This window comes from Marmota marmota, unplaced genomic scaffold (assembly GCF_001458135.2).
Source record: "Marmota marmota marmota unplaced genomic scaffold, marMar, whole genome shotgun sequence".
Lineage (NCBI taxonomy): Eukaryota > Metazoa > Chordata > Mammalia > Rodentia > Sciuridae > Marmota > Marmota marmota.
Window position 1 is genome coordinate 4728690 of NW_025999895.1, and position 9314 is coordinate 4738003.

Genomic DNA, 9314 nt, shown 5'->3' on the forward strand with positions numbered 1-9314 from the left:
ACGCCTGGTTTACTTCTTTTACATTTTTTATGCAGACAGTCTGTTGTGCACTGTGGTTTCAGATGTGCGATAATGTGTACAATGGTTTATTCCCAAGTATGCCTTAAGCAGAACAAATGTGCTTTTTCCTATATAGTTTCTCGCCTTAATAAATATGTAATACAAATAAATAAAAAAAAATAGAAATCAACAAGCTGATTCTAAATGCATGTGAAAATACTAAAGGCCAAGCATACGGAGGCAGTGCTGGAGAAACACGGAAAGCTGGGGCCTCCACTGCCAGATGTTTCCATAGCTACAAGTTAAGGCACCAGGCTAGACTGGACAAAGGCACAGAGTCCAGCAAGATGAATAAAATGGAATGTCCTTAACAGAACCATCTAAAAGAATCACTGAAGAAAGTTTTCCAAACAGAAAGGACGTGGTAAAAGAAGGGAATGTGGGGCATCAGGAATGAAGAAGAACAATGGAGAGAGTCAAAATTTAAGTTTTGTAACTTACATTGATGGCTAAAGGGAAAATTGAAACATTGTTTGAAGTGGTTTTAAATTGACTTCAAGAAAACATTTAAGACAATTGTATTATGGAGGAAGGTCAAGAAACCTAAATAGAGCTAAAGTTTATATACTCACTCAGACTGGTAAAATGTGAGATGCAGCGTGCTTTAACGGGTTCCAAATGTACAATGCAATATCTTGAGGAAAATAATATCTAGAGCAACCTCCTAAAAAGCTGTACAAGAGACCTTCTCAAGAACACTATAGATAAACCAAAAATGGAATGCTAAAAAAGAAAACAACTTGCAGGAAGCTAAAGGTAAAGGGTAGTGAGAAAAAACAGCAAGCCAGGCAAAAAGTGGGGTGGAAGAAGGGCTTCAGTGTGAAATCAACCTGCGCATGTGGGACCTCCCAGGAGGTAGGTGATGCTGTCAGAGAAAATATTACATGAGCAGTAAGCAAGGTCCAAATCATAGGTGGCCTTGAAGGAGAGAGAGCAGAACTTGGACCTGTTCTCTAGGCCCTGAGGACAAAGTTCAGATTGTGAGCGCCCTCTGAGAATTTTACTTTTCAAAATTAGTAGTTACCAACCATTTTCCTCCTACTCTTCCCTTTTCCCCAAAGTCAACAACTTTCAAATCTTCCAACTGAGCCTTTTGGTATTTACTGAATCTTCTAAATCACATTACATACCATGCTTGCATTGGCTCTTTTTATGTTTAAGATTTAAGGCCCCAATAATGATGTTTCGCATAGAAGATGCAGATTTAGCTCCCTACCCTGCCTCTCACCCCACACACCCATGCACATTTTCTACCTCTGAACTTTCATATAATTTTGGTTGGTCTAGACCAGTGTTCGCATTATTATACTTAAGTAAATGCCATCCACAACGGGACCCTGTAGTTAACTAAAATTGCTTTCCTTTTCTTGTGCCACTTTGCCCCCGCTGACATTGGAACTTGCTGTGTTTGGGGATTTGCTTTGTTTTCTATACAGTCATCAGTCATTCATCCCAGATTTTCTTTCAGTTGTCTAAATATCCACTCAAACAGCTCATTCACACCAAGGACTTTATGAGTTTCATTATTTTTAGGAAGAAATTTGTCCCTGAGCTTCTGACCTTATGCAGGAGTTGTCCTCGTTGCCTGGCCCATGTTTTCACTGTCACCCTGTGTTGAATCTCCTTTCTGTACCCACGTCCTGTCCTCTTCCTACTTTACATTCTCACTTTGTTTAAGCAAGTCCTCTGGCAACTTCCTTTTGAAAAGGAGTAGAGTGCAGAAAAGTTTTGGAGACGTTAATTCTGGAAACGCCTGTTCCGCTATTGCCTTGACAGTTTGGCTAGCTGTAGAATTCTAGGTTGGAACGATTTTTTCATGGTTTCCAAGCCTTTGCTCCATTGTTTTCTAACCTCCGTGTTGAAAACCCCAAAGTCGTTCTTGAACCTTTATCATGAATCCTAATAATTTCTCTCTGGGTAGCGGGGACCCATTCACTCTAGACACTCATATCTTTCAATTCTACAAAAAAATTATTAAAGAGTTAATCTTAGGGCCAAGCATGATGGCCCCCACCTGTAATCTCAATGACTCATTAGACTGAAGCAAGAGGATCACAGGTTTAGGCTAAAGCCAGGCATGGTTTTGCACGCCTGTAACCCCAGTGACTCTGGAGGTAGACGCAAGAGGATCACAAGTTTGAGAGTAGCCTCAGTAACATAACAAGGCCCAAAGCAACTTGGTGAGACCTTGTTTCAAAATAAAAACTAAAAAGCGTTGGGGTTATAGCTCAATGATAAAATACGCCTGGGTTCAAGCACAAGTATCATAAAATTTTTTTTTTTTCTGGAACTTCTATTATTTGGGCATCAGGCCTCCTCTATGTATCCTTACAGATGTGCACCATCCAAATAGCTTATTCTTTTCTACTTTTCTCCATCCATTCATCATTTTTATCTTCCTTTCTGAAAACTTTGAGTAACCATATATTCCCTTAATATGTGCCACTCCATTAACATTCCACATCTTCAACTGGGCTAATTGTCCTCCAGATCAAGATCTAACTTTCCAGAGGAAAATACCTTTGGTCTTTTGCCAGATGCTACCGTTTGGATATGGTTTGTCCTCCTAAAGTTCATGGACTGGCGGCTTGGTCCCCTATTTAATGGTATTGAGAAGAGTGAATCTTTGAGAGTCAAGGCCTAGTGGTTGATGACTTGATCTTGGGGGCACCGCCCTTGGGAAGGGATTAATGTAGGTCTTGCTCCTGAGACAGTGGGTTATTATAACAGCAGCCTGCCACCTCCTCTCGGGTCCTTGCTTCCTGAATCACCATGAAATCTCTTCCTCTCATGCTCCCACCATTGTGATGCCATCTGCCATGAGGCCCTCACCTGAGCCAAAGCAGGCTCAGCAGCTTGCTCTTGAATCTCCAGAACCATGAGCTAACCCTCTTTACTTTGAGTTATCAAGCCTCAGGTATTTTTATAGCAACACAGAACAGACTAAGACACAGGGTTGGGAGGGGCAATCTAGTGGGCAAATAGGGTACAAAAAGGAATCTTGTTAAATAGATTTCTCCCAATCTTCACCCCTTCATCCTGTTTCCAGAGATGCAGGGTGTCAACTCCTGTTTGGAAGCTTCTATAGCATAACTTGGTGTGGTTTTGATCTTCACTAATAGTTTAGTACTCAGCTAACTAGAGATGTTAAATCAGTTACCATTTACCCTTCTGTTTTACTTTCCAGAACCTGTTGTTGTGCTCCACAATCTTGTCTTCTTCAAGCTTCCCAGCTTATGCCTCCCTTACCCCTATACTGGGGATTGAACCCCAGGGTGTTTACCACATCCCTAGCTCTTATTATTTTTGAAACAGGGTCTTTCTAAGTTGTTGAGGCTGGCCTCAAACTTGCAATTCTCCTACCTCAGCCCCCTGACTAGCTCTTTACACCATCCAAAGAGCTTGGCTTGTGTTTTTAAAACTCTGTACATTATCATTTTAGTGGTATTTCAGGAGGGAACATAATTAAATACACGAATTTAACCTGTCCTTGTTACATAAAGATCTAAGAAGAATGTTTAGTCAGGTGTTTTATTTTCATATTCTTTTAAATGTTCAATATAAGCCTTTTTTGTAGTAGTACATGTTAATTATATGGTGGGGTTCATTCTGGTGTATTCATGCATATATAAAAACATAATTTGAGCCAGGCATGGTGGCACACTCCTGTAATCCCAGCAGTTTGGGAGGCTGAGGCAGAAGGATCACAAGTTTGAGGCCAGCCTCAGCAATTATGAGGTACTAAGCAACTCAGTGAGACCCTGTCTCTAAAGATAATACAAAATAGAACAGGGAATGTGGCTCAGTAACGGTTGAGTACCCTTGAGTTTAATCCCCAGTATCAAAAAAAAAAAAAGAGAGAAAAAAATAAATTTTTTTTTTGCCTTATGCCTTTGTGTTCAGTGTGGCTGGATTTTTTTATTTATTTTTAATTGCTTTTATTTTTTAAATACATGACAGCAGAATGCATCGCAATTCTTATTACACACAGAACACAATTTTTCATATCTGTTTGTATATAAAGTGTGTACACACCAATTCATGTCTTCATACATGTACTTTGGATAATGATGTCCATCACATTCCACCATCATTGCTAACCCCCTGCCCCCTTCCTTCCCGTCCCACCCCTCTGCCCTATCTAGAGCTCATCTATTCCTCCCATGCTCCCTCTCCCTACCCCACTATAAGTCAGCATCCTTATATCAGAGAAAACATTTGCCATTTGTTTTTTTGGGATTGGCTAACTTCACTTAGCATTGTCTTCTCCAATGTCAGCCATTGGAGAAGAGACGAACTCTTTAAAATGGGTCCACTGTGCTGAATCCCACATGCTTCCTCTTTTAAAAAGCAGTTAACTTGCAGCCCTGCCTAGCTTCAGCCGACAGACTATGTTACTACCTGTTATCTGCATGAGAAATGTAGGCCCCCAAATGCCAATAATAAGAAGAGGGGGGGGGTCTTTTGTGACCTACCTTACACAGATCAGATACCAGAACTCAGGGAGATGGGGATAATCTGTAAGAACAGGTTCCAATTAGAACCAGTCAGCGTGGGTCAAAGTGACCTAGAGTTGTCATGCACAATGGGGACTTGAAAGTCTGATGTCATCCTGCTGTCAGTCAAAAGTCGAGAGGTAGGCCTGGGCTGGACTCCCTGGAAACTTCCCTAGAACCCCAATAAAACTGGAGGACAGGAGAGCATGTTCTCTTTCTCTTCTCTGAGAGGACCGACTCTGTCCTTTGAGAGTGTCCCCTTTTCCCCTTTCCCATCTCTTTTAATGAACTCATGCCTATTACTCTGAGCAACACATCTGAGGTATTCCTGACTTGATGGCAGGGATCAGGGTTTGAAGGAGGGTCTTGGCATTGTCCCCAGCACCGTAACAGTTTCATTTGTAGTTGGGGTTGCTAGCAGTCTTCCACACAGGAAAGCTCTTCACTGCTAACTCACCGAGTGTCTCAAACTCTCGGATGGGGCTTCTCCATGTATCTGTACTCAAGACTGAGAAACCGCCGTCAGTGGTTTGGCACACTGAACAAGAAGCCAAAGAGAGAGGCGGTCAGTTCTGCGTTTTGCATGAACCACACAGGTGGCCAGCTGAGTAAAAGGTGACTTTAGAAGGACAAGCTGGAAATCAGGGAGGTGAGTTAGAAGACAGCTGCCGTCCAAGTGGGCTCGAGGCTCTGGGAGTTGGGTGGAGAGATTAAGGTGATGTACGTATTCAACTTGGATTTCAAACTAATGAAAAAAATCACCGTGAGTAATTTTAATATAACTTCATAGATAGAAAAAGAATAAGTCAAAAAAGGATAAATTACTGATTTATTTGGAAACAGTGAATGAGTTATGATACAGGCAATGTTATAGCATCACAATTGAGATGAAAGAATAGTTTTGTTTCATACTTTTAACACTTTTGTTTCCTATTGTTATCAAGACCAATTATAATTGTGCAAATTTTGACTATTTCTCTGTGCAAATACAAACAGGCAAATCAATTATCTATTGTCAAAGTAAATTTCCATTTACAGCAAAATAAATGGAAATTAAGTCGACATTTTTAAGAAGTGTAGGGGGGAAATCTTCCCATTAATAGGTCTATAGAAAAAAACATATAAAAGGAACTTTTTAAATCCTGAAAGACATTAGGCTGTAATTGTGTGACTCACAAGTGCTAATCCACTTTCTGATTGATTCCGAACATCCTGGCTCATAGTCAAAAGGCGCCATCAACTGTACTTTGTCTTGCAAGCTCAGTTTCCACTCAACTTCAATGCAGGGCATAAATTTGCCTTGTTATAAATTCCTGACATACAACAGAAGCAATTTTCATCATCGCTTTTTGTTCATAAAAATCATTAATCGTCTAAAAATGATTTTGATTGAAACGACAGAAGCTTCTGATGCACAATGAGAACTTGTAATAAATTTTGATTGGGGACTTGATTGAAATTCATGCCATTTCAGATACTGAGAAGTAATTTGATTTTAGTGAAACTGTGTTTGTGCAGAGCTGCTTCCACGTGATTGTTTCAGAACACAGAGTACTTGAAGTTTTGAACTTTCTGGGCTTTCTGTTTGTTTTTCGCTCTTATGGAAGCTGGGGCAGGGGGTGCCGGGAATTGAAGCTAGGTCCTCCAGTATGCCAGGCAAGTGCGCTACCCCGAGCTGCGTCCCCAGATTAATCTCTTGGTTTTGTAAAACCATAACCCATACTCCATCACAAGTGAAAACTGCTCAGGCTGGCCTCCAACCTGGGATCCTCCCGCCTTAGCCTCCTGATTAGCAGGGATTACAGGCTTGCACCCTGTGTCAGGCATCCGTGTGTATTTCTAACAGATAAGAACTCTTTTAAAGAATAATTACAATGCTATTATCACACCTTCAAAAAAAAAGTTAACAACTCCTTAGATTCACTCCTATGGTTTGGATCTGAGGTGTCCTCCAAATTAACACAGGAATATTCAGAGTCGAGATGATTGGGACCTGATCAGTCCATCCTAGTTTGAATGTGCTAACTGGGTGGTAACTGCAGGCAGTGGGGCGGGGCTGGAGGAGGGAGTCACTGGGGGCTGCCCTGGGAGGGTGCATCTTCTCTGCAGCCCCTTCCCCGCTCTGCTTCCTGCTGCAGGGAGAGAAGCAGTTTCCCTCTGCCAACCCCTCCTTCCCCATGTTCTGCCTCACCTAGGCCCGGAGTAGTGGAGTCAGCTGACCATGGACTGAACCTCTGAAACTGTAAGCCAAAATAAACTGTTCCTCCTCTAAGTGGTTCTTGTTGTGTATTTTGGTCACAGTGAGAGAAAACTGACTGACACAGTCCCCCCAAAGGCCCATGTTTGAAAGCTTATTCCTCACCCATGGCTCCATGGGAAGGCGGTGGGACCTTCAAGAGACAGAGTCTAGTGGGAGGTCTTCCAGTCATTGGGAGGTGTGGCTTAGAAGAGGAAATCGGACCCCCGGCCCCTTCTTCTTTCTCTGCTTTGAGCCCTGGCCATGAGGTGAGCCGCTTTGCTCCACCACATGCTTCTGCCATGGTGGGCTGCCAGGTCACAAAACCTAAAGCACTGGGGTCATGACTGAAGTCATGACCATGGACTGAAACCTCCAAGACTGTGGACCAAAATAAACTTTCCACTCTTTGTAAATTGGTCAACTCAGGTGTTTTGTTATAGGAATAGAAAGGTAACTAACACATTCACCAGATACCCAATTTATATGCAAAGTTCCCTTAAAATAGGATTTTAAGATGATAAATCATCAGTGAAACCAACATTAAATTGAAAACCATTGTAAGAGATTGACTTTCAGCCCAAGGAACTCACAGACCCACTCCCCAGTGAAACCAATGAACAGACAGCCATTTAAAGTATCAGAAAATGACCCTAGGGTACTCAGCAAACAAAGAAGTATCTGTGCAAGAAAATCTATTAAACTATGATAAGAGTCTGTGGTATGTGAACCAAACACCAACCTTGAACTGCCCTCTCTCTCCCTGCTCCCAGCTCTGTGAGATGAAAACTCTGCTCCAGATTGGTACAACCAAAGACAAGAGGCCTCCTCTCTCCTCTCCCCAGGTCCCAGACAGAGGACTTTCTTCCTGGGAGGGGCAGGACTTCAGCATTTCTCATACTGCTCCCAGTTACCTGTTGCTGAGGCTAAGTCAAGGGCAAGGACTTAGAACTGGCCAAGAGGTAAGGACTCTCTTCTTCCGCCCAGCCCCTACTCACTGAATGGAGACTCTGGGGCATGAGATCACAGAGGATACCATTATAAGGTTCCATCCCAAGAGAGGACAGCTGAGAACTCCTGTTTCCTTTCCATCTAGCATCCCAATCCTAAAACAAGACTGTTGCTCAGAGAAAAGCACAAATCCTAGCTCAGAAATTTTGCCTGGGGAAAGAAGCAATCTACAAAACAGAAAGGCCCTAATCTCTTCCCAAAGGAACTGACGGAGTGGGTAGAAGGCTTGGGAAGCCAAAGACAACAGAAGTGAGAACTTGAGGTGCATGGGCAGGAAGCTTTGGTCTGAGGGGGTACTGCTGTTGGGGGTTGAAGGTAGACCCCCAGTCATTAACACAGATGGGGGATCAACCGCACATGGAGGAAAGCACCACCTTCCTTAATGCAGGAAAAGTCTAGGTGGAGTTTGTGGGTTTGAAGATGGAAAGCTGAAGAAACAGTTAGTGATTCCTCTTTTCTCTATGAAGTAGGAGATAAGCCTCTTAATGAGAGGGAGGAGAAAGAGAGGTCTGAGTTCTTATTAAGCACAGAGGAAATGGGAGCATGCTGTGACTGAGAGATGAATAATATACGCAGGGATTTGGACACATAAAGACCATGGAAGTCGAAATGAAAGACTGGAATCCATGAATTCCAAGCAGTGCCCATCAGCAGGGTAGCGAGAAGCCCTCACTCTGCTCAGCAGCCTTAGGATAAGAGAAAAGCCTGGCTGTGCGTGATCACCACCGGACCTACTGACCACCGACAGGGAGGGCTCTGCTTCCGGAGCTCAAGGTGCCCTTCCAGGTGGTGCTGGAGCCCAGCTGGACCTCTACGCCGCCAAGCTCTCCAGTTTGGTTTCCCTTTGTAAAAGGAACGCAGTGCGCTCAGGGGCCTGACTTATCTGGATAATCACCAAATATGAGGATGACGGTTCCACCAACCCCACCCACCTCCACCACCGTGTATCCCTGCTCAGCGGGCTCCCTACCTCCCTCTCCACCTCCAACCCAGTCTAGCTGTGGGGGTTTCTTCTCCAATCCCCCCTCCCCTCTCCAGCTCCTTTGGTGAACTGGATCCTCCCTGTAGTTCTACAAGGACATGAGGCGCCAGGATCCAAATCCACATGTCTGGTGGTCCTACCAAAGGGAGGCCAGCAGGTGCTTCCCGGCTGCCGTCCAATCGCCTCTGGCATCAAGAAGCCTGGAGCCAGAGCCAGGGTCTCCCAGCGCGCAGTGCGCAGCCAAACCACAGGGGGCGACGTGTCCCTTCACCCCAACTGCCCACGGCACAAGGCTCTCCAGCTCTTGTCCAGCAGGGGGAAGAGCCCTGTGTGACCCCGCTAGGTGGGTCCACGGTGAGGGGGGTGTCAGCTGTCCATGTCCCGGAGGCAGAGGGCAGCCCTGGAGGGGAGCGCGCGATTCAGCGCCAGTGGCGACATTCCAGCCTCCCGGGACCAGCACCATAGCCCAGTCCCCAAGAGTGCGGCGACCTCCTCCGGCGGCCTGGCCAGGAACAGGGGAGCTTCGGGG